The sequence below is a fragment of the Taudactylus pleione genome, unplaced genomic scaffold, assembly GCF_031769625.1.
Source record: "Taudactylus pleione unplaced genomic scaffold, aTauple2 ptg000005l, whole genome shotgun sequence".
Lineage (NCBI taxonomy): Eukaryota > Metazoa > Chordata > Amphibia > Anura > Myobatrachidae > Taudactylus > Taudactylus pleione.
Window position 1 is genome coordinate 1,356,082 of NW_028284408.1, and position 27,667 is coordinate 1,383,748.

Sequence of the window (27,667 nt, forward strand, 5' to 3'; positions counted from 1 at the left end):
ATTGATCAATTCATGGCTAAGAACTTTAAGGCTGAGGGTCATGTGTTGTCAACTCTGCACTACATGATGATTGATCATGTCCCAGAATCTGCTAGAGGTGGTAATAGGGGCAATATGTTGCTCTGGTCTGAGGCACGATGGATGTTCAGGCTCGATACCATTCATCCCAGGGGTCATAATGATAATATTAATTGGAATTCTCTTATTTAATCATGACTATATGGTGGTGTATTGTGGTAATAACAATGGTGTTGTTCCATTCTTAACAATAATCTGCAGTTTGATTATAGCAGTATATTATGTGACATAGTATTGCTATCAATATTTTGAATGTGGTAAGATTTGATCTAGTAGTAATCCTGCTGTGATTTATAGCCACAATGTGTATTTTTAATGTGTTTTTTTGGGTGTATTAACTGTCACGTTTTTCTCCCTCTAGCGCTGACTGTGTTATACTTCTGCATACATGTGGGTGCTTCTGATGTGCACCGCAAGCTGGCTGGTTGCTTAGCAGCGTCCTGTGTTGCTGGTCCCGGAAGTGTGTCATGAGCGGATGTCTGGACAGCCTGTGGCGCGTGTGGGAGGATGATGGCAGTCTCGGTGGGTACTAATAGTGGGTAAGTGTTTTATGTATTGTATGTGAGTATGTCCTGATGAAAGGGTGGATGCCCTGAAATGTAGACAATAAAGACACTGCTATGTGACCTTTGTATGGAGCCCGTGGAGTGCTGTGTTCTTTTGGATGGTATGGATTACAGTTAATACTAGCACCTGGGCCAGTTGCACTGTGACAACGCTGAGTGTCGGCAGCTTTGGGACTATATATATATATATATATATATATAGACAATGTAAGCGGCGGCACTCGGGTCACAAATAAAACGCTTGTAAGCAGGTATGTAGTCACCGACGTTTCGGAGTACTTTATTCCCCCGTTTTCAAGGCACAATAACATACAATACATAAAAGACTTACTTTATACATCCAACACCACACCACGTGTAACGCGGCTCCTGGCTTCCGGTAACTCCTAATCCAACAGCGCCTACAATCGGCGTCATCAGAAAGGGGCCGTAGCCAAGTATCGGATATACCCGTACAATTATGTAAAATCATGAGTAGATCTCGTTTTGACCCTAGTTCTAGCAATGCAGCCATTAAGACCTTTGTATGCATGTCAGATTATGATGTACAACAATGTGTATCTAAAACTGATATATTGGCTAAACCCCACACCAACTTATCTGCTGGTGAATGGAAAGCACTTAAAAACCTGTCGGCTCATCCTGGAATTATCATTCGCCTGCGGATAAGGGGGGAGCGGTGGTGATACAAAATCTTGTACAATATAAGGCTGAAATAGCTAGACAGCTATCTGACAGTAAGGTATATAGAGAGTTGCAGGTTGATCCAACACACATGTTTAAACAGGCCTTAAGAAATAGGCTAACCAGGGCAGTTGACCAAGGGATAATATCAAAGGATTTGTGTGAAGCCTTATTACCTGAGTATCCCATTACACTGATACTATATACGGTACCTAAGATACACAAGAGTCTGGACAATCCCCCTGGCAGGCCGATTATTTCGGCCAGGGGGTCATTGTTCCAGGCTACCTCGGTGTATCTTGATGCTGTATTGCAACCTTATGTGACGGATCACCCTAGTGTGGTGTTGGATGTATAAAGTAAGTCTTTTTATGTATTGTATGTTATTGTGCCTTGAAAACGGGGGAATAAAGTACTCCGAAACGTCGGTGACTACATACCTGCTTTCAAGCATTTTATTTGTGACCCGAGTGCCGCCGCTTACATTGTCTACTATTTGGGAAGTCAGCTGAGACCCTAATCGGAGGGCACCGGGGATTCTACACGATATTATTGGAGTGCCAAACCAATTGGACATATATTGGAGGTGAGTTCACTGTGCAGTAGTGACTCACTTTTAGGGTTCAGGCACCTGATTTTTGAACTGTTACTATTACTGACAATACAACACAGCTTGCAAGGATTATTGCTGTGTTAGCACAGCGTTGTTTTTAACAGGTGGATTTAAAAAGTGTATTTGTGCACACAATGGCTGAAGGAAAGGATGATAGCCTGGATAGGGCTTTTGAAGCAGTTAATATTGCAATTCTAACGCAAGGAAGTACACACATGTACTCTGACTCTGAAGCAGAGTCCATCCTATTTAAAGATCAATTTAGTGATGACAATACCACTAAATCGCAGCAGAATCTCTTCCGGGAATGGCTTAAGCTTAAACAACGGGAGATTGACTTTTATTATCACGGAGTGACTTTGAGTGATTATTATAAACAAAAACGTATCCCTAGGGGCTTCAGAGTCAGAAATTGTCCCACTATAGGGATATACAATTTGGACTTCTGCAAGAAATGGATATCAATTCTTAACAAGTGTAGCTATGACCTAATGTTGCTGGTTATAGAAGAAGCCACACGTGAATTAACTATCACACAAGATAAAATAGAGGTATTTGAAAACTCCTACAATCCTATGTTTGAATCTGACACCAATAATGCCTGGTTAGACAAACTGAGTAAACAAATCTCAGTCTATAAACATGATTTAATTAAATTTAAGAGACTGAAGATGACTAAGGTAACGGCAGATTATGAGCAAAACCGCGTCTATAATTGGATACATGGGGGACGCAATAAATCTCAACGCCCTTACAAAAGAGGTAACAGAAGACCCAGGGATAACTGGGAGATGTCCCCCTATAATTATTCCACTAGCGACTCGGATAGTGTACAACAGAGAGACAAACGTCATGAGGGAATCCCTTTAGGAGCAAGTCATGGCAACATGGTGCCAGATCATGCAGAAAATGCACCAGATGCGGACATCAATGGACGCGCTCGAAGGAGAGTAGGACGACCACCGATAAACAAGAGGAGATAGTTTTCAATTTGTCATCTTACTCATTGTCTGACTCTGAAATGTCGATATTAAGGCGAGGATTGTCATTTGTACCCACTACCAGATTTGACGATCTAAAATGGGACATTGAGAAATATCAATTTCAACGCCAGTTAAAGATACATGAATTTTTTCATGGACCCAAAGCACCTGTTCCATCTAGTAACAATCGAGTATCGGATATACCCGTACAATTACGTAAAATCATGAGTAGATCTCGTTTTGACCCTACTTCTAGCAATGCAGCCATTAAGACCTTTGTACGCATGTCAGATTATGATGTACAACAATGTGTATCTAAAACTGATAAATTGGCTAAACCCCACACCAACTTATCTGCTGGTGAATGGAAAGCACTTAAAAACCTGTCGGCTCATCCTGGAATTATCATTCATCCTGCGGATAAGGGGGGGAGCGGTGGTGATACCAAACCTTGTACAATATAAGGCTGAAATAGCTAGACAGCTATCTGACAGTAAGGTATATAGAGAGTTGCAGGTTGATCCAACACACATGTTTAAACAGGCCTTAAGAAATAGGCTAACCAGGGCAGTTGACCAAGGGATAATATCAAAGGATTTGTGTGAAGCATTATTACCTGAGTATCCCATTACACCGATACTATATACGGTACCTAAGATACACAAGAGTCTGGACAATCCCCTGGCAGGCCGATTATTTCGGCCAGGGGGTCACTGTTCCAGGCTACCTCAGTGTATCTTGATGCTGTATTGCAACCTTATGTGACAGATCACCCTAGGTTCTTACGAGATACTACTATGTTCTTAAATAAAATTAAAGATCTGGGTACAATACTGATAGACAGTATATTATGTAGCATAGACATTACCAGTTGTATACGGTTATTCCAAATGATGATGGCTTGAGAGCGGTACGTAAGTTGATACTTGATGGTCAACGGCATCCAGGGCCAGATGTGGACTTGATCCATGATTTGTTGGAAATGGTCCTCACACATAACTTTTTCATGTACAATGGTAAACTCTATCTGCAACTAGTTGGTTGTGCGATGGGGTCCAATGTGGCCCCATCATACACCAACGCATATATGTATATGGTAGAGGAAGACATTTTCTACAAGGACGTCTATGTGTCTGGCAAAATTTTATGTTATGTTAGATACATAGACGATATCTTTCTAATCTGGAGGGGTACTATGGATGAATTGGTCAATACTATTGAAACGCATAACCAAACCGATAGTCTCGTCAAATTCACATATTGTGCGAGTACGGAAAAGGTTCATTATTTGGATGTGGAAATCAGTGTACAAAATTGGATAGTGTCAACTGCCCTATACAGCAAACCCACTGATAGGAACTCAATCTTACATTATAATAGTTTCCACCCCAAATCGACTAAATTGGGGTTACCATACTCCCAATTTATTAGGGCACGCAAATCTGCAGTGACGATGATATGGCTAGAAAACATATGGATGATATGAGAGATAAATTTTGGGCACGTGGATATGATTCTTCCATGTTGGAAGCAGCCATGATTAAAGCTATGTCTAAAACACGAGACCAATTGTTGGAAGTGAAGACAGTGAGTCCAGAACATGGGACTCAAGATGTGAGAATACCATGGGTCAAGCATTACAACCCGTACAGTAGGGATATAGAAAAAATAACTAAGAACCATTGGCCTATTATAAAAACAGATAGTGATCTAAAATTGCAACATGGTAGAATCCTATCAAGTTACAAAAGGGGACGTAGTATCTGGGATTGGCTCGTTAAGACAGACATTACAGGACTTGAAACAAATATGAATAGTCATTTTCTGCGGCCCAAGAATGGATGCTTCAAGTGCTGGAATTGTCTGACATGCCATTATCTTACTGCTACGGATAGCTTTTGTCACCCGTTTAGTGGTAAAAAATACTCCATCCGACACCGAGTCACATGCACCACTAGATTTATTGTGTACCTCTTGACATGTCCATGCGGTCTGGCCTATGTTGGCAAGACCGAATGGCCTTACACCGGTCTGCCATCCATGCAGCTTTGGCTGCAGGTGGCAGTGATCAACCGGTGGCACGCCATTATGTACAAGCGGGACACAGTGTAGCTACTATGAAATATATCATTATAGACCACATACCTAAATCGATTAGAGGGGGTGATAGATCTATGAGACTATTACAGTGTGAAACAAGGTGGATACACCGTTTGGGGACTATGTCTCCCAAGGGTTTGAACGAAACTCTAGGTTTACATTGCTTTTTGTGATTTGAATATAAGTGGAGTAATGGTTTATTGTCACATTTTGAGACATGTACCGTGCTACTAGCTTCTATGTAATCGATTTTAGTAGGATGGATATACTCTGGCATCGATATATCATGTATTAAGATACAATTGTTGTGTATGAATAGAGTTATTCTATTATAATGTGGAACACGATATGCTTATAGTAAAATTAATAGTCTAATGGAATGTGGGAGCACACTGTATTAAAGGTAGGCTTTTTTTATAGTCAGTGAACCAATGCATTAAAGCCCCTGATTAATGAATAACTTTATTTGTATGTATATACCCTTCCTGTCAGACTTGTATGCATGATCACTATGGTTTCTGTTTAGTGGTAACCTTGGCTATGGCCCCTTTCTGATGACGCCGATTGTAGGCGCTGTTGGATTAGGAGTTACCGGAAGCCAGGAGCCATGTTACACGTGGTGTGGTGTTGGATGCATAAAGTAAGTCTTTTTATGTATTGTATGTTATTGTGTCTTGAAAACAGGGGAATAAAGTACTACAAACGTCGGTGACTACATACCTGCTTACAAGCATTTTATTTGTGACCCGAGTGCCGCCGCTTACATTGTCTACTATTTGGGAACTCAGCTGAGACCCTAATCAGAGGGCACCGGGGATTCTACACGAAATTATTGGAGTGCCAAACCCATTGCACATATATATATATATATATATATATATATATTTAAAATTGGGGCCTCATTTTGATGATGTCATCAAGTTTGCATGTGTTCCTGTATATGCTAGATCTAACCTGCAGGACACCTGATTTGCGACCGAGATACCATTCAAAAATAGAAGATGTCCAATGTGCTCTTATCCCCAGTACAATGTCTCAAAGTTACCTATATAGTATATATTAAACACCACTAACACAACGAACATGCATGTGCAATAGCATGTAAAATGTACAGAAAGACCACAACTCCAGGCATGCATTACCAGCAGCATGCTCTCGTCATATAAGAGGCACAGCAATTGTATGTAGACTGCCCGATTCATGGAGGCAATGTTTCAAAGTCAAAATAATAGATTGAAGGGGCTGAAAAGCAAAAGACAGAGGTAGACAGGGGCAGGCTGGACAGAGAGGGGCAGGAAAGTGAAAGGTGTACAACAGCAAATAGTGAGAGAGAAATAAAGAGGGGAAGAGTTTTAAAAGAAGAAAAAGAAATAAGGGGAGGAGAGAAATGGGGAAGCGATAGCTCAGGAGGGGAGAGATGAATAAAGTAAAAGTGGGAGAGACAACCCGTAGGAGAAGGGGGGCTGAAGAGAGAGAGGAGGAAAAACGAAATTAAAATAGGCAAAACCTTCAGTATACATTTATGTATTTAGACAACAAAAACAATTGTAAAGAAATTATCAGAATCTGAATAAAAAAAAATAGAGCTGAGTGGGTTGGTTTTACAAAAATCTGAACCAGGGCCACCAAAAGGGGAGGAGAAGTGGGTACTAATTATCTGGGCCTGCTGCTGTGTGCTGGGCTGAAGTGGAACCAAGGAGACTTCTGCCACTGAGTAGCAGCAGCAATCTCCTCTCCTCTACCTGTGTGGAGGTAGGGGGCACAATCCGTGTGATCCCCACGATTTGCTCCTGGCTGAGGGGTTCAAAGCTCCCCCTTGTCGGCGTGCAGTGGCACTGCAAATATTTTTTTCAAAGGGGGCATGTCATGCCTTCTGTGATTAGGTTTAACAAGACCCATGCCGTCTCTCTACTGCCCTGATCTGAACAAACCCAAACTTGTAGTTTTTGAGGAGAACCGACTCCTGACTCAAGTCTTCCCAACAAGTTTGGTTCTCATACAAAATATAATTTTCCCAGAAATCTCAGATCTCGCTTGTTTTGGATTGCATATAAGAGCCCCTAACTCATTATCAGGTGTCATTTCACACAGGAGAGTGTTAGCTGTAGTTGATTTTCAAAAGACACCACTGGTGTTACTTGGGGGGTGCAGGCTGCACCAGGTGACACCATCCGAGGGGGTGACACCAAAATAGCAAATCTGCCAAGCTATTTCGGTGTCACCACATCAGATGGTGTCACAAAATGCGAACCACACCCCCCCTAACTCAGAGAGAGGCAGACAAGAGGCTGCCAAAGTGCTAGGTAAGCCCACTGTGTGCTGAGAATGGAAGGTGTGACATGTGGTTATGCCCCCAAGATTTGCACACATAAGAGGGCATGGCTCCACAAAGCAAGGCCACACCCCCCTGCAAGCAAAATCCTTCAAGCTGCACCTGATGTCACCCAAGTAAGTGACGCCGCTGAAAGACACCATTAGGATGCCATTAGATTAGATAGTATTGTAGTAGGTAGATGGAGGAGGTGGGAAGGGTGACTGCAGGCATCTTTGTCACTGTTTGTTTTTCTGACACACCAGCTAGCAACTACAATTCAGTGCACTGCAAGTTGCAAACAAGCTTACTGTGTGTTAGTTTGCAAATGCAAACAGGCTGTTGTTGTACGTTTGGTAAAATTTATTTTTTTCACAAGGATATTTTATCTATCTACAGTATATCATTTATATTTTCACTTGTGTATGAGGTCAGAAACAGTGTGAATTCAAACTAATTTGTAAAAAAAAGTTAGTGTACTGTCTGTGCTGTGTCTGAATTTGGTGCATCCCATTCCCAACACCTCTTTTCCTGTAAAAAAATGCAAAAAAGATAAATTTTTAATCTGCAGTCTATTATAATTCAATTTAAATAGAATTTAAATCTACCATCCCCAAACTGGTCAGTCTAGGGCTGGAATTCATCAGAATAAATTATATTTTTTTCTACTAGGCTTTTACTTTTAGGCTATAAGTTCTTGATTGAAATATTCTATAGGGTCATATAGTTTATTAAACTGCCATCCTGTCTTGCTCTTTTAACCATTTCTAAGAAAATGATTGTATTACATTGGAACAGTAAATCTTCTCCAACTCTTTCTGAGGTTAAACATAAAATGTTACAACTCCTCTACTATGATTGGAGCTCAAATCCTGTCCCTACTTTTTATATATGCCTATTGTAGTCATTTATTCATGATGTCCATACGTCATATTTTTATTCTAGATTAAGACAAGCTAATTGTTTATTTAGTTCTCTCCAATATTCCTTCCCTCTTCTTCCCTCCTGTGTGTTTGTTTCTTCATGTCCTCCCCCCATGTGTTGTCTTCTTTCTCTCTCCCCCCCTTCTCTACCAAATTTCGCTATTTGTCATGTTAGGTAGAATGGACATAGTTTTCCATATTTGTATAATACTACAATACTTTAGCAATACATTAGCAAGATATATATATATATATATATATAAATCGGTATGAGTTGCTGGCACTCAGGATCCCGACACCAGAATCTAAAAAGGGTTATCATACCGACACTTGTTGGTCGGTATGCGAACCCTCTCCCTACCCTAACCCCCCCTTTTTGGTGCCTAACCCTAACCTCTTACCTATTGCCTGACCCTAATTTCCCCCTCCCCGATTCCTAACCTTCCCCTCTTAATGCCTAACCCTATTATTATCAATGGGGACTACGATCTGAGCCCTATATACTAAACTCCAAAAAGCAAAGATTTTCAGAATTTAGCCCCGATAGTTTACATCATCTTCAGATGGCCTAAACTAGTAGAAGCCTATTGAGGCTCCATGGGCAGGAGAGTGATTTTTCGATCTCATCCAGAAGCTGACACTGTGCGCATATAATTCTTGGAATGCCGACATGCGTTTCGTGTTTCGCATTTCGCCTGGGTATGCTTTTTCAAGGCCACAGAGTGACAAATACCTACATAGCTTTGTTAATCACAAGACAACATTTTTAAGAAAGGAAATAGGTAGGCACTGAGGTAACCCACTGAAAACAATGGGTGACACAAATTCTAATAGAATTATTATCATTTGGTTATGTAACACTAGTTAAGAGGATCAAATTGACCGGCAACAACAGGAAGTTTTTGTAATCACTTATTCTATATATCTTATTCGCACTCTTTGCTATACTAATTGTTTTTATCCCATATTTCGCCATATGTTAGAACACCATATTTTAAGAATTAAAGAATAAAGGTTATATTTAATAAATACTACAGAATATAATATATAAAAAACACAATAGACCTAAGAAGTGCACTGGACCTGAAATCTTGTCTGAAATTATGTTGTACTTATAAAAGATGGTCTGAGGCACCTCCAGGAATTAACTGCTTAACCACAGTTGTAGGAATAAGAGTATAGAGGAGTCTTTTAGGTCAATAACAACATTAAGTAATTTACCTGGAATTGATAATTAATTGAAAATATTATCAGTGCGGGATCTCAACAGTGTTTTTATGAATTCCTGAAAAGTGTTAGAATATGGTCTCAGGGCCTGATTTACAAATGTGCACTAATGCCACTGCTGCTGCAAATTTGAACATAGCTACTGTGTCAAAATATGCAAATGTCACAGCGTCAGGATTTGTAAATGCTGATGGCTTTGCAATTCTAAATGACTGCGTACAAAGTAGGGATGTGCGTCGACTCCCATGTTTTGGTTTTGGTTCTGGTTTTGGATCTGGATTTGGTTTTGCAAACCACCCTCAAGTGTTTTGGTTTTGGATCTGAATTTTTAAATAAAAAATAGATAAAAAGCTTTAAAAACAGCTAAAATTATGTCATTTATGCAATCCAGAACCCGAAATTCGGATTTAAAATCCGAATTTCGAACTGCAAAAAGATCAGAACTGCGACCCGGATCTCCTCAGGAGATTAGAAAGGCGACTTGGATTTACCCGGGCTCATGAAATTTGGGTGGATTTGGATTTCTGGTGAACCGCACCGCACATCTCTAGTACAAAAACACAACACTGGTCGCAGATTCAGTTGATTATTGAAGTTCTAAGTAACCCTATGATTACTCAGAATGGCCGCCGGAACTGAGACACTGCAGACATTTGTACTGTGCATAGGATTGCAATTGCATACTGAGAACTGCCATAAAAATTGTCACAACATACCTGCAATAGAGTTACCACCCCCTGTTGCCACCAACAAACAATCCCTGGTCAGGCCTAATTTTCTTTGCAAATAAATCATCACTGTGTGCTACAAAACATGATGCATGCGCATGTGACTTAGACACAGGCACAGGTCATTGATAATCTCCCAACTGTGTTAGTATCAGCATTGTGTCCATCTCTGAATCAGGCCCTCAGACTCAACTGTTTTCTGAAATACCCTTTTACACAGAATCCGGTTACTGTCATTTTAGACTGCATTATAAAGTACTAATAAGCAACATACTGTGAGTTCCATGGGTTGGATAACAGTTTTATGTGGCAAATTTATCAAAAAATTACTGCTTTGTTGCATGTTTTTTTTAAATTCCATATTTATTGAGCAAAAATACCATACAATCACAATAAATACCCTGTTTTAAATCTAATGTAAAGCAAAATTTCCTCCAGATTCTCTACATATTAAAAAGAGCAACCTGCTAAATATTTAACTTGCACTTTCAAAAAATTTAAGAAATGCCCACTGGACAAACACACGTGATTATGACAGACAATAATGCTAATCATTTTTTGATGTGTTCAATTAACATGTGCATGTCTTGTCTTAAAATTCTGGGGCAGTTGATCAATATTTGGTCAGAGTGTCTGCGTATATATCTGTAATTTTGGTTTGGTTTTGTGTGATATGGTACCTTTTGTATATCTGTACATCTGTGATTGAAGAGGTAGAGAGACTTCTCTGAGTGTAGTCCCATAGTTATGTACTTTGTGTGATTTGTCCTTTTTCATGTTCAGAATGGCTATGTCTGTGAAATGTCTGAGTTCAGAGGTGTCTATTGACCATACCAACTATACCCACTATGAAGTACTTGTAGATAAGCCTGCACCCTCTGTATTTTCATTACTGTAGTACACTGTTTACTGTGAAGAAGAGGGACGAAGGTTATGATACAAAACTTGTCTGTATCTATTGTCTAAGATTTTGTTTACTCTAACAGTAGACAAATGAAGTCTGTTGTTAACAGAAAGTAGTTCTGTGCTCATTAACTTTAAGTCAGACTTCTCTACAGTCCTCTGTACTTTATTTTTATACTGTATTCTTTTCTATTCCCATTTAGAAGCACAGCGCTTTCCATAAACCATGGAGGTCTCTGAACCTTTTATAACCACTGCTAAAATGCTGTTTCACTGACCTGAACACATCATTCTTGGGCATTATTAGCCTTTTAACTGTTTTGTCATAATATTTAGGGTTTCTATCAGAAGTCCTCACACCAAAGTGCAGGTACCCCAAGAGGTCTGTCATATATTACAGTAGCCCTCTTGATACAGTGGTCATAGAACTTCCTGTTTGCTTAAGAATAATACAGATGTGTCCTTATAAATCTTTGCATAATTATTTCTAAACAGCCAAGACCAGGCAGCTTACTTACACCAGGCAAGTTGCGCTACAAAATGTACTGAGGCTAGATGTATGAGGACACATCTATAGCTAAAGTTGCCTTGTTGGTTAAAAAACAATTTCTGACAACATATTAGCCTCCCAACAGTGATAGGGTGCTGAATACCTTTAGGTGTGGAGATGGGTAAGATAGGAGAATTTAAGTATCCAGGGCAGGTTAACTTTTGCTTCTCTGTAATATCATTGCACTGGTAATTTACAGCCCCACCCTCACTCTACCAGGCCCAATGTGGGACAGACAATTAAGTCAAGTGGTAAACCTATTGAAACAATGTGGACTTGATTCAGAGTTGCATGTAAGTTTGTTTTGCTGATGGAACTTGAACAATTTCAAATTGCATAATTGTCCGGTCCAAACGTACGCAACTTTGAGCAACTACAGATGATTCAGAATCCTTCACATCTCAGCTGCAACTCTGCTTGTAGTTTAGTGAGTGTAACTGAGTTGTAACTGGGTGTTCGCACATAGGCTAAATGTCCATAAGGCATGTCCTGATTGGGAAATCAGAATTATGTGCTTTTTTTTAGATGAGCATATGCAGAGGTCCATCTGATTTCAGTAAGATTTATTGCAGCAAGGATAGGGCTGGTGAAAATGTGGGCTGGTAGTGATGATGATTATTTTCACAAATGGATGTAAAGGGATGATATGGCTATATATATTCTCTGAATACAGGCAAAGATCCACATTTATATAATTACAAGTACTCACATGCAACTCCGAATATGAACATATGTGTGTGGAAAGAGGAAAAAAATTAGATCATAGAAATGTCTTCAACTAATGCTGACTGTTTCCTCACAGTGATAGTTTACCATCAACTATAGAATCATGTTAAATTTTACACCTTAATACTGTAACTCAAAATTGGCAAAAGTTAGAAACATCATTTAAGCAAAGGCACATACTTTAGTTCAGAACAAAATTCCCATTTGAAAAAAAAAAATCCCATTTTATTTTTCAAATTGATATAACTTAAAATCATCTAAATGTAATATCTTGTCAGTTTAATGAAAAAACAACACGATTAATGCACATTAACATTACTTTACCTGAATTCATATTTGCCACTCATAACATATGGTTATAATTAGGGGTGTGCACCGGCCACTTTTCGTGTTTTGTGTTTTGGTTTTGGATCTGGATCTTTCTTCGTGTTTTGGATCTGGATTGGTTTTGCCAAAACCACCCTTCCGTGTTTTGGGTTCTTGGTTTTGTGTTTTGGATCTGTATTTTTTTTTAAAAAAGCATAAAAACAGCTAAAATCACAGAATTTGTTGGTTTCTCTGCTCCTATGCTATTATTAACCTCGATAACCTTAATTTCCACTCATTTCCAGTCTATTCTGAACACCTCACACCTCACAATAGTGTTTTTATTTCCAAAACGTTGCACCGAGGTAGCTGGATGACTATGCTAAGCGACACGAGTGGGCGGCACAAACACGTGACCCATCTAGGAGTGACACTGCAGTGGCAGACAGGATGGCAGTTAGAAAAACTAGGCCCCAAACTGTACATAATGCAAAGAAAAAAAAGAAGTGCAAGATTTAATTGTCCTTGGGCCCTCCCACCCACCCTTATGTTGTATAAACAGGACATGAACACTTTAACAAATCAATCATTTCAGCGCCAGGGTCTGCCACACAACTGTGGCTGAAATGATTGGTTCGTTTGGGCCCCCACAAAACAAGCTGGCAATTAATGTGTCCCTGCACAAACTGGCTCTACGGAGGCAAGATGTCATCCTCATCCTCCTCATTCCCCGATTCCTCACCCTCTTCAGTGTGTACATCCTCATCCTCACAAAGTATTAACTCGTCCCCACTTAAATCCACCACCACAGGTCCCTCTGTACCTTCTGGAGGCTGGTCTCCCTGGAAGAGCTGATAATTCATTTTGATGAACATCATCTTCTCCACATTCTGTGGAAGCAACCTCCTACGCCTTTCGCTGACAAGGTTCCCGGCTGCACTAAACACTCTTTCGGAGTACACACTGGAGGGGGGGCAACTCAGGTAAAATAGAGCCAGCTTGTACAGGGGCCTCCAAATTGCCTCTTTTTCCTGCCAGTACAGGTATGGACTTTCTGACATGCCTACTTGGATGCTGTCACCGATGTAATCCTGAACCATTCTGTCAATGGTGACAGTATCATATGCAGTGACAGTAGACATGTCAGAAATTGTTGCCAGGTCCTTCAGTCCGGACCAGATGTCCAAACTTGGTCCTGCCTGCCCTGCATCACCGCCAGCGGGTTGCTTAGGATACCTAAGTTTTTTCCTGGCAGCCCCAGTTGCGGGAGAAAATGAAGAAGGAGCCGTTGACGTGTCACGTTCCGCTTCAGCTGACAGTGTGTTCACCAGCAGGTCTTTGCACCTCTGCAGGCTTGTGTCGGCCGGAAAGAGAGACACCACATAGGCTTTAAACCTAGGATCAAGCACGGTGGCCAAAATGTAGTGGTCTGATTTCAACAGATTGACCACCCTGGAATCCTGGCAAAGCGAATGAAGGGCTTCATCCACAAGTCCCACATGCCGAGCGGAATCGCTCCGTCTTAGCTCCTCCTTCACTTTCTCCAGCTGCTTCTGCAAAAGCCTGATGAGGGGAATGACCTGACTCAAGCTGGCTGTGTCTGAACTGACTTCACGTGTGGCAAGTTCGAAGGGCTGGAGAACCTTGCACAACACGGAAATCATTCTCCACTGCGCTTGAGTCAGGTGCATACCCCCTCCTTTGCCTATGTCATAGGTGGATGTATAGGCTTGTATGGCCTTTTGCTGCTCCTCCATCCTCTGAAGCATATAGAGGGTTGAGTTCCACCGCGTCACAACCTCTTGCTTCAGGTGATGGCGGGGCAGGTTCAAGAGTGTTTGCTGGCGCTCCAGTCTTCAGCACGCAGTCGCTGAATGGCGAAAGTGGCCAGAAATTTTTCGGGCCACCCAAAGCGTCTCCTGCACGCCCCTGTCGCTTTTCAGAAAATTCTGCACCACCAAGTTTATTGTGTGAGCAAAACATGGGACGTGCTGGAATTTGCCCAGATGTAATGCCCGCACAATATTGGTGGCGTTGTCAGATATCACAAATCCCCAGGAGAGTCTAAGTGGGGTAAGCCACTGGGCGATGATTTCCCTCAGTTTCTCTAAGAGGTTGTCGGCGGTGTGCCTCTTACTGAAACCGGTGATACACAGCGTAGCCTGCCTTGTAACGAGCTGGCGTTTCTGAGATGCTGCTACTGGTGATGCTGCTGCTGTTGCTGCGTAAGGTGATACATCTACCCAGTGGGCTGTCACAGTCATATAGTCCTTAGTCTGCCCTGTTCCACTTGTCCACATGTCCGTGGTTAAGTGGACATTGTGTACAACGGCATTTTTCAGGACACTGAGGACACTTTTTCTGACGTTTCTGTACAGTCTCGGTATCGCCTGCCTAGTGAAGTGGAATCTAGACGGGATTTGGAACCGGGGACACACTACCTCCATCAATTGTCTAAATCCCACTGCACTAATGGCGGATACCGGATGCACGTCTAACACCAACATAGCAGTCAAGGCCTCAGTTATACGTTTTGCTTCAGGATGACTGCTGTCGTACTTCATCCTCCTCGCTAAGGACTGTTGGAGGGTCAATTGTTTAGTAAAAGTAGTGGTGTTCCTACTTCCTCTCTGGGATGATGAACGACTCCCAGCAGCAGCAACAGCAGCAGCGGCAGCAGTAGGCGTAGCAATGCAGGATCCTCCAGAGGAATCCCGGATAGGAGAGTCAGTCATGCCAGTGACATGGCCTGCAGGACTACTTCCGATCCTGACTAAGGAGGAAATTGACGAGGAGGGAGTTGACGGTGTGGTTTGCAGGCGCTTGGATACAACAGGACAACGGGATTTAGGTGTCCCTGGACTGCTTACGGTCTTAGCCAAAGTTTCTGAACTTGACAGTAACTTTTTATGAACGCGCTGCAGGTGCCGTATAAGGGAGGATGTTCCTAGGTGGTTGACGTCCCTACCCCTACTTATTTCACCTTTACATATGGTACATATGGCAAGACAGTTGTTGTCCGGATTTGGATAGAAATATTGCCAGACCAAAGAGGTGGAATGTTTGGTCTTCTGCCCAGGCATGACCGTGATGGGCTTTTCCATCCCACGGACAACAACTGTCTCCCCCGGAGCCTGATTTAAACAAACCACATCACCATCAGAATCCTCCTCGCCAACTTCCTCCTCAGCGCCAGCTACACCAGTATCCTCATCCTGTTGTACTTCAACAGTGACATCTTCAATTTGCATATCAGCAAGTGGACTGTGGGTGCTCCTTTCAGCACTTGCAGGGGGCGTGCAAATGGTGGAAAGAGCCACCTCTTCCCGTCCAGTGCTGGGAAGGTCAGGCATCGCAACCACCACCACACTTGGACTCTCCTTGGGGATTTGTGATATCTTCTTAGAAAGCACAGTTCTTCGCTGTGCTTTTGCCAGCTTAACTCTTTTGATTTTTTTAGTGGGAGGAGGGCTTCCATCGTCATGTGAAGCTGAACCACTAGTCATGAACATACTAGGGATCGACCTTAGCCGTTCCTTGCCACTCCGTGTCGTAAATGGCATATTGGCAAGTTTACGTTTCTCTTCAGCTGATTTAAATGTCTTTTTCAAGGTCATTTTCCTGAACTTTGCCATTTGGGATTGTATGTGCCCTCTACTATGACATTGGGCATCGGCCTTGGCAGACGACGTTGATGGCATGTTATCGTCTATGTCATGACTAGTGGCAGCAGCTTCAGCACTAGGAGGAAGTGGTTCTTGATCTTTCTCTATTTTATTTTTATCGGAGAAAGTTTGGTCCTCCATTTATGTTATATCGATTTGATATATACGTGCGGCTAAACACAGAAAATAATTTTTTTTTTGGTTTGGACTGGAGTGTACTTTCAGGGGTTACAGCACCCTTTAACGGTCAAGCCAGCCGGCCCTTTACTTAAGACACAGGCGCACGCTTGGCACTACTTTGTTGATGCACCTGCGGCTACTGCGCACACAATTCACAAACACAGAAAATTATTTTTTTTTTGGTTTGGACTGGAGTGTACTTTGGGGGTTACAGCACCCTTTAACGGTCAAGCCAGCCGGCCCTTTACTTTTGACACAGGCGCACTCTTGGCACTACTTTGTTGATGCACGTGCGGCTACTGCGCACACAATTCACAAACACAGAAAATAATTTTTTTTTTGGTTTGGACTGGAGTGTACTTTCGGGGGTTACAGCACCCTTTAACGGTCAAGCCAGCCGGCCCTTTACTTATGACACAGGCGCACTCTTGGCACTACTTTGTTGATGCACGTGCGGCTACTGCGCACACAATTCACAAACACAGAAAATAATTTTTTTTTTGGTTTGGACTGGAGTGTACTTTCGGGGGTTACAGCACCCTTTAACGGTCAAGCCAGCCGGCCCTTTACTTATGACACAGGCGCACGCTTGGCACTACTTTGTTGATGCACGTGCGGCTACTGCGCACACAATTCACAAACACAGAAAATAATTTTTTTTTGGTTTGGACTGGAGTGTACTTTCGGGGGTTACAGCACCCTTAACGGTCAAGCCAGCCGGCCCTTTACTTATGACACAGGCGCACGCTTGGCACTACTTTGTTGATGCACGTGCGGCTACTGCGCACACAATTCACAAACACAGAAAACAATGTTTTTTTTGGTTTGGACTGGAGTGTACTTTCGGGGGTTACAGCACCCTTAACGGTCAAGCCAGCCGGCCCTTTACTTATGACACAGGCGCACGCTTGGCACTACTTTGTTGATGCACGTGTGGCTACTGCGCACACAATTCACAAACACAGAAAATAATTTTTTTTTTGATTTGGACTGGACTGTACTTTTGGGGGTTACAGCACCCTTTAATGGTCAAGCCAGCCGGCCCTTTACTTATGACACAGGCGCACGCTTGGCACTACTTTGTTGATGCACGTGCGGCTACTGCGCACACAATTCACAAACACAGAAAATAATTTTTTTTTTGGTTTGGACTGGAGTGTACTTTGGGGGTTACAGCACCCTTTAACGGTCAAGCCAGCTGGCGCTTTACTTATGACACAGGCGCACGCTTGGCACTACTTTGTTGATGCACATGCGGCTACTGCGCACACAATTCACAAACACAGAAAATAATTTTTTTTTTGGTTTGGACTGGAGTGTACTTTGGGGGTTACAGCACCCTTTAACGGTCAAGCCAGCCGGCCCTTTACTTATGACACAGGCGCACGCTTGGCACTACTTTGTTGATGCACGTGCGGCTACTGCGCACACAATTCACAAACACAGAAAATAATTTTTTTTTTGGTTTGGACTGGAGTGTACTTTCGGGGGTTACAGCACCCTTAACGGTCAAGCCAGCCGGCCCTTTACTTATGACACAGGCGCACGCTTGGCACTACTTTGTTGATGCACGTGCGGCTACTGCGCACACAATTCACAAACACAGAAAATAATTTTTTTTTTGGTTTGGACTGGAGTGTACTTTCGGGGGTTACAGCACCCTTAACGGTCAAGCCAGCCGGCCCTTTACTTATGACACAGGCGCACGCTTGGCACTACTTTGTTGATGCACGTGCGGCTACTGCGCACACAATTCACAAACACAGAAAATAATTTTTTTTTTGGTTTGGACTGGAGTGTACTTTCGGGGGTTACAGCACCCTTTAACGGTCAAGCCAGCCGGCCCTTTACTTATGACACAGGCGCACGCTTGGCACTACTTTGTTGATGCACGTGAGGCTACTGCGCACACAATTCACAAACACAGAAAATAATTTTTTTTTTGGTTTGGACTGGAGTGTACTTTCGGGGGTTACAGCACCCTTAACGGTCAAGCCAGCCGGCCCTTTACTTATGACACAGGCGCACGCTTGGCACTACTTTGTTGATGCACGTGCGGCTACTGCGCACACAATTCACAAACACAGAAAATAATTTTTTTTTTGGTTTGGACTGGAGTGTACTTTCGGGGGTTACAGCACCCTTTAACGGTCAAGCCAGCCGGCCCTTTACTTATGACACAGGCGCACGCTTGGCACTACTTTGTTGATGCACGTGCGGCTACTGCGCACACAATTCACAAACACAGAAAATAATTTTTTTTTTGGTTTGGACTGGAGTGTACTTTGGGGGTTACAGCACCCTTTAACGGTCAAGCCAGCCGGCCCTTTACTTATGACACAGGCCCACGCTTGGCACTACTTTGTTGATGCACATGCGGCTACTGCGCACACAATTCACAAACACAGAAAATAATTTTTTTTTTGGTTTGGACTGGAGTGTACTTTGGGGGTTACAGCACCCTTTATCGGTCAAGCCAGCCGGCCCTTTACTTATGACACAGGCGCACGCTTGGCACTACTTTGTTGATGCACGTGCGGCTACTGCGCACACAATTCACAAACACAGAAAATAATTTTTTTTTTGGTTTGGACTGGAGTGTACTTTCGGGGGTTACAGCACCCTTAACGGTCAAGCCAGCCGGCCCTTTACTTATGACACAGGCGCACGCTTGGCACTACTTTGTTGATGCACGTGCGGCTACTGCGCACACAATTCACAAACACAGAAAATAATTTTTTTTTTGGTTTGGACTGGAGTGTACTTTCAGGGGTTACAGCACCCTTAACGGTCAAGCCAGCCGGCCCTTTACTTATGACACAGGCGCACGCTTGGCACTACTTTGTTGATGCACGTGCGGCTACTGCGCACACAATTCACAAACACAGAAAATAATTTTTTTTTTGGTTTGGACTGGAGTGTACTTTCGGGGGTTACAGCACCCTTAACGGTCAAGCCAGCCGGCCCTTTACTTATGACACAGGCGCACGCTTGGCACTACTTTGTTGATGCACGTGCGGCTACTGCACACACAATTCACAAACACAGAAAATAATTTTTTTTTGGTTTGGACTGGAGTGTACTTTTGGGGGTTACAGCACCCTTTAACGGTCAAGCCAGCCGGCCCTTTACTTATGACACAGGCGCACGCTTGGCACTACTTTGTTGATGCACGTGCGGCTACTGCGCACACAATTCACAAACACAGAAAATATATTATTTTTTTAGCACTTGGGGGGAGCACCCCTGTTGGACAGAGCACCCCCTGGACAACACTACAGCACCTCTTTAGGACTGGGACACTGCACAGGACTTTGGAGTGGACACAGCCCCTATGGAGAACTGACTGCACAACACAGTCCAGCCAGCCCCTATGGACTTTGAAGTAGTGGACACAGCCCCTATTAACAACAGCAGCACAGCACAACACAGCCAGCCCCTATGGACTTTGAAGTAGTGGACAACAGCAGCACTACACTACACTACACTACACAGCCCTAACTCCCACCCTCCCTCTTCACTGTCCACAGCCGAGTGAGAAAATGGCGCCGACGTGGGTACCTTATATAGGATCCAAAACCCGCGAGACTCGGAAGGCGGGATGATGACGTTTTGCCTCGATTTCAGATCCGAGTCAGGCGGGAAAAGTCAAGCCTGATTTGGATCGGACTCGGATCGGGGGGGCTCGGGGGGGTTCGGATTTCAGAAATCCGAACCCGCTCACCCCTAGTTATAATAGAAGGCTTCGTGAAACTTAACCACAGTGATGGCCCGCACCATTATGGTGACTCTCATCATAATCATATTCTTTATCATTTCCATCAAGTCAGCACATCAGATCAATAAACTCAAGTGATTGAAAACATATTCCTTATCCAAATGTTGCTGTTTATGTTGATATTTGACTTTATTATCAGTTATCTGCAATGTTAAAGTGTCAAATATAAAATAGCCAGCATGTGAAAAATGTTCACCATTAAAAACAGTTATATAACACAGCATTAATAAAAAACATGAAAAGGGCTGGTTTCTTAAAAACTCTGTTTTACATGATTTGTATATTTTTATTAAAGAAACTCAATTTTTTTTTGTTTGTACAATACTTAGCCTGGTAATGGTCATTTTTGTCATAATGTTGACAGTTCTTATTGTCGTTCTGCACCACAAACACTGATATTGTTCCTACTGAGATAGACCGTCTGCTTTCAGAAAAATAATCCAAATTGTTATAGATTTTATGCAAATATAGATGATTAAAAGGAAGATTTTCATGTACATGGAGTCACAAAAAGGTCAGAACTAGTTTTGACCATTAAATCGTATCTATTAATTTTAATGGTCTTGGCTTCACGGCGTACAATAATATATATTGATATAATTGCATTGTTCTAAGCTAATCTTGATGTCAACCCTGTCCTTTCAACATATGTAATGCTATAAAAAAGACATGTTGTCTAACAGTTTAATTTTAATAGAATCAGTCAGATGTCCACTAAAATTTGTATTATTTATTTTAAAACGTTTTATTGCCTGAACTATAACTCAAATATATGTATGTGTAATTCAACAGTAGGTGATTTTGTACATGAAAATGGCAATTTTATTGGTTATCTGGAATAATGTCATGGCATTATAATAAAGCAGAACTAAGTATTTAATATAATTAACATAAATAACATATACTTTATTGCATCATTTTATATATACTGCATAAAGGAAATATATATTGAAGGTTATTGTCTTCAAGGCAGCATTACGTTATATCTTAAATCCTTTCAAGCAGTGTGAAGTTGTATGGATTTTGGCTTGTAACAGTTCATAAAGAATATCTATTTTTATTCCTTAGTCTACCCATATTAGCTTTATTTTGTCTTTCTCATTGACATAGATGGCTTTGTTTGAATAGCAAATGTGAAGTGTATATATATATATATATATATATATATATATGTTGTTATTAACAGTTTCTTATATAGCGCAGCATATTTTGTTGTGCTTTACAATTGTAAACATTAATAACACAAAACTGGGTAATAACAGACAGATATATAGGTAAGAAGGCCCTGCTCGCAAGCTTACAATCTATAGGGAAATAGGCATTGATACACAAGGATAGGTGCTCTATATTGCATTTTGGTCCAGCCAGAATGCACAGTTTCTTGGTTGGCTGCATGATCCAGTCACACAGGAATGTCAACCAAATGTCATGAGGATGTGAGAGAAAGACGATGTGTGAGATTGTGTGTGGACTGTAAAAGGGGATGTAATTAGATATGGAAGCAATGAAGCTTATGTGGGAGGTTCTTGAATCTGATAAGCTTGTCTGAAGAGGTGAGTTTTCATGGAACACTTGAAGAATTGGAGATATGAGGAAAGTCTTATTGTGCGAGGTAGGGCATTCCATACAATGGGCGCAGCTTGAAGAAGGGAGCAAGTAATGCATGGGGATGAGAGACGCAGATCTTGTGCTGAGCAGAGAGGTAAGGTTGGGAGATATTTTGAGATGAGTGAAGAGATGTATGTTGGTGTGGTTTGGTTAATAGCCTTATGTGTAAGTGAAGGTATTTTGTATTGAATATGGTAGAAAACCGGCAAATATATATTTATATATTTATATATATATATATATATATATATAGTTAAAAGAACTACTATATATTTAAGGTTTTCAATTTTACTTCCTACCATATTTTGTAATTTGCAATTTTTTTAGGTAGTTTAAAAATATTTGATATATATATAAGTAGTCCATGGTTTACTCCTCCCCTTGACACTCCTCCCATGGACAACCACGATCATCAACACTTCTGCACATGAGGTTCCCCCTCATATAAAGCCCTTCATGGAAAAAGAGCCAAGAAATGTACCTAATCTTCAGCAGGACCCTCTGAGAGTTAATCATAGTCAGCTCAACTGAACACATATCACCCAGGTCTTTCAGTTATTGTGGGAGATCAAGGTAGGACTGTAGAATTATTAACCCCAACACCCTTCTGTTTGAGTTTATTAAATTGAGCACTTCCAGCCCCCAATGCCTTATCACCCTCATTCACAGGATCATGTAGATCGGGAGGTATCCATGACGGATTCAGAGAGTCTTTGCCTGACCACCTTCTATCCAATATTTGAGGACGGGCAACACCCATACCCTGAAAACCTCTACCTAGCAAGTCTCTGAGACCAGAATCCCAAGGTTGAGCTTTAAAAACATTGATACAAAAACAATCTTAGGGTTGACCATACTCAGTCCTCCCTCCTCCCTCGATCTGTGGGTGATACCTCTCTGATTTTATTCATCCTATTTCTGCACAACAGCAGGAAAAAAAGACAATTTATCAAGAAACACATCAGATGACCAACTGTCAGTAACTGTAATGTAGCTGTTGCTTAGTAATGTTGTTTTTTGGCTAGTCCATGCATTAGCACCAGTCTACAAGGACAGTTAGGAGATGGAGAACATCCAGTTCTACAGTAATTATTCAAAAATGCTTTGTGTTGCTGAAAGAATCTAATGCCCTACATAGAGACTGACACTATATATATATATATATATATATATATATATATATGTATAGGATTGTACAAAGGTGCGGCACTCTCGTCGAATAAAGAAATGACAACTATGTCAAATATAAATCGATTGATTGTTTTATATTTGACATAGTAGTCATGTCTTTATTCGATGAGAGTGCCGCACTTTTGCACAATCTTATCCTTATTATGTGAGGGCACCTCTAAAAGTTTGTTGCTGGGATTGCTGGACCTACCCTGGACTATATATATATATATATATATAAATATATATATATATACAGCAAGTAAAATAAGTATTGGACACATCAACATTTTTCTCAGTAAATATATTTGCTATGGGGCTATTGTAATGAATTCTTCACCAAATGTCAACAACAATCCATGCAGTACACAAGCAAAAAAATCAAACCATATATGTCCATAAATTAATAATGTGAAATGACACAGGGGAAAAGTATTGAACACACTTACTGAAATGTATTTAATATTTCTTATAAAAGCCTTTGTTGGTAATGACAGTTCAAGATGCCTCCTTTATGAAGAAATTAGTCGCATCATTGCTCAGTTGTGATTTTGGCCCATTCTTCCACACAAACAGTCTTTAAATCTTGAAGACTGTTTGTGTGGAATGTTTGTGTGGGCCTCTTCTATGAACTCTGATCTTTAGTTCTTTCCATATATTTTTTACTGGATTCAAGTCAGGTGATTGGCTGGGCCATTCTATCAGCTTTATTTTCTTTTGAAACCAATTGAAAGTGTCCTTGGCTATGTGTGTTTGGGATCATTGTCTTCCTGAAATGTCCACCCTCATTTCATCTTCAGCATCCTGGTAAATGGCAATCCACTTAACATTTTCTTGCATTAGCAAGGCATGTTCTAATGTTGGCAACATTAATGATTGTGGTGCTATAGCTCCATTTGTTTAATTATTTTTGTTCAAATACACTCTCATGTAAAAAATGTTCTTTCTGGTTTTTTGTTGTTTTTTCTTGGTTATTTATTTTTGTTTTGGTTATATAATATGTGGCTTTAATATTGTGATCATTGGGTATGCCCTTTGCTAGTAAATAATTAGCTAATAAATATGAGATATTGATGGATTTATATAATTTCTTTTTGTGCTATGGTTCTCTGGATACCCCAAGTGATTAGTGAAATGGTGCCTTTGTTTTGGTACTAGTTTAGAGACATTGTTTTTAAGTATAGATTATTAGTATTAGATGATTGGATACTTCCCCCGATCCGACTGTACCTTTGTATGTGGCCTAAGTTGGACACTATGATGAATATACACATACTGCTGACGACAGCCGGGTTGCTATGGTAATGGCCATCGGGCGGATGCAGATGATGTCAGCATGCCGCAGAGGGTGAAGTTCATCCAATTTGTCCTGGTCTATGGCGACTGGTGGTGACGTATGGACTCCAAATCACAAGAAGCACTGCCACGCTATCCCCGCAGTCCTCACATGCGGCTCACACACCGGAAAGAATGGTGTGATTATGCCATGCTACACGTGTGGACGCAATGGGGTAGGTGTTATGTGTTCTATTATACCTTTTATTGATGGCTGTCAGTGGTTGCTATTTGGCGCCTTTTTGCTGATTATTTCGGGTATTTAGTGACCTGGTGGGTGGTTGTTCAGTTTACATGAGATCTGCAGGGATTGATTGTTTTACTGATGTACATGATGTGCTGTTGTGCCTCTTGAAAATGGTCCTGATGGGACCGAAACATCGAGACAAGTCTGTTTTACCTGTCCGCTCAATATGTGAGGAATAAATTTTGATATCTTATGTGCTAAACTGGTGAGTGCCCCTTATTTTTTCTATATATATATATATATATATATATATATATACATATATATATATATATATATATATATATACAGCATGTAAAATAAGTATTGAACACATCAACATTTTTCTCAGTAAATATATTTGGTATGGGGCTATTGTAATTAATTTTTCACCAAATGTCAAAAACAATCAATGCAATACAGAAGCAAATGAATCAAACCATAGATGTCCGTAAATTAATAATTTGAAATGACACAGGGAAAAATTACTGAACACACTGAAATTTATTTAATACTTCTTAGAAAAGCCTTTGTTGGTAATGACAGTTCAAGATGCCTCCTGTATGAAGAAATTAGTTGCATGCATTGCTCAGGTGTGATTTTCGCCCATTCTTCCACAAAAACAGTCTTTAAATCTTGTAGGTTCCATGGGCCTCTTCTATGAACTCTGATCTTTAGTTCCTTCCATATATTTTTAATTGGATTCAAGTCAGGTGATTGGCTGGGCCATTCTATCAGCTTTATATTCTTTTGAAACTAATCGAAAGTGTCCTTAGCTGTGTGTTTGGGATCATTGTCTTGCTCAAATGTCCACCCTTATTTCATCTTCAGCATCCTGGTAGATGGCAGCAGATTTTTATCAAGAATGTCTCGGTACATTTTTCCATTCAGCCTTCCATCAATTACTGTATATTAAGTATGCCAGTACCATATGCTGAAAAACACCCCCACACCATGATGTTCCCACCTCCAAACGTCAGTGTTGGTATGGTGTTTTTGAGGTGATGTGCAGTGCCATTTCTCCTCCAAACATGGTGTGTATTATGACATTCAAAGAGTTACATTTTGGTCTCATTTGACCAGACTATATTCTCTCAGTATTTCACAGGCTTGTTCAAATGTTGTGCAGCAAACTTTAAACAAGCTTCAACATTTTTCTTCAACAATGGAGTCATGTGTGGTGAGAATGCAGGCTATGGCGGTTGAGTGCATTACTTATTGTTTTCTTTGAAACAATTGTACCTTCTAATTCCAGTTCTTTCTGAAGCTCACCACAAGTGGTCCTTGGACAACTATTCTGACAATTCTTTTCACTCCTCTGTCAGATATCTTGCAAGGAGCACCTGGTCTTGGATGGTTTATGGTGAAATGATGTTCTTTCCACTTCCAGATTATGGCACCAACTGTGCTCACTGGAACATTCAGAAGTTTAGAAACCTTTCTGTAACCAATGCCATCAGTATGTTTTGCAACAATAAGGTTGCAAAGGTCTTGAGAGAGCTCTTTGCTTTCACCCATCATGAGATGTTTCTTGTGTGACACCTTGGTAATGATATGAGATGCAGTCAGGATCCCAGTGGGCGCTATCCCACCCGCTGATATTCCAACACTGACAGCCTGACAGGGGACTAAAGATAGGCATCGAAATCCTGATGCCTATCATTAGCCCCACTACAAAATACTGAAACTCGGCATACCAAATGAAAGTAAGCCAGGTGTCTTAGCGTCTAGCCGCGGGGGGGGCAAGGTTAGGTTTAGGAACCCCCGGGGGGAACTTAAAGGTTAGACACCCCCTGGGAGGGTTAGGATTAGGGTAGGGAAAGGGGGAGTTAGCCACCCTCTCAGGAGTGTTAGGTTTAGGGTGCAGGAAGAGGGGATTAGGTTTAGGAATGAATGGGGGAAGGTTAAGGTTAGGCACTAGGGGTAGATTAGGGTTAGGCACCAATAAGGGAGGGTTAGCATTGAGGGGGAGAGGGGTGTGTTCAGTTACTTACCAGCCCCAGTCAGGAATTAGGTCCATCGGGGTTCCGCTGTCGGTATTTGATCCTAAATAGCCGCCGGCATTAAATACCAATTCCTAATGAGACACCTTTTTATAGACCATAAATTGGGACTTAACCAGCTTATAATAATACTAACAAGGGGCAGGATTTCTTTCTAAATACTGATAGATTTCAACTGTTGTCTTGACTTTCCAAGTCTTTTTGCTCCTCCCTTTCTTCATGTGTTCAAAACTTTTTCCCTGTGTCATTTCACATTATTACACATAACTTAAGTTATGGACATCTATGGTTTGATTTCTTTGATATGTGAATTGCATGGTTTGTTGCTGACATTTGGTGAAAATTTAATTACAATAGCACCATTACAAATAAATTTACTGAGAACAATGTTGATGTGCTCAATACTTATTTTACCCGCTGTATATATATATATATATATATATATAAAAAAAAACACATAATGTCCACACTCACATCTTATTAAAAATTAAAATACAATGCTGGGGTAGCTATCCCAAGCAAGGAAAGAACCTTGCCAAAAGACAATCTCCAAAAAATGAGGGTGCACTCACCAGGCTTCAAGAAATGTTCATCATAAAACGTTCATCCATCAACGTTTCGGTCCAGTTCAGGGACCTTTGTCAAGATATATATATAGAACAGGCAGGCATAGGAGTGGCAGTCCAGGCAAACATTTCAACTCCATGGGGCATCTTATGAGTCAATGTTTCAATGCTTTTAATACATTTTCATCAGGACATACAATATAAACAATGAATAACTCACCTTTAAGCCCATCATTAGCCATTGAGAACGCGTGCTGAATTTTTTTGTATTTTAGCCCTAAACTTCACCCTAACCCTCTCCTTGGTGCCTAACCCTATCCCTCCCCCCTGGTGCCTAACCCTAACTGTCAGGGTAGGTGCCTGACCCTAACCATCTCTTCTAGTGCCTAACCCTCCGGTAAGTGCCTAACCCTAAAAATCCCTCCTGGTACCTAATCC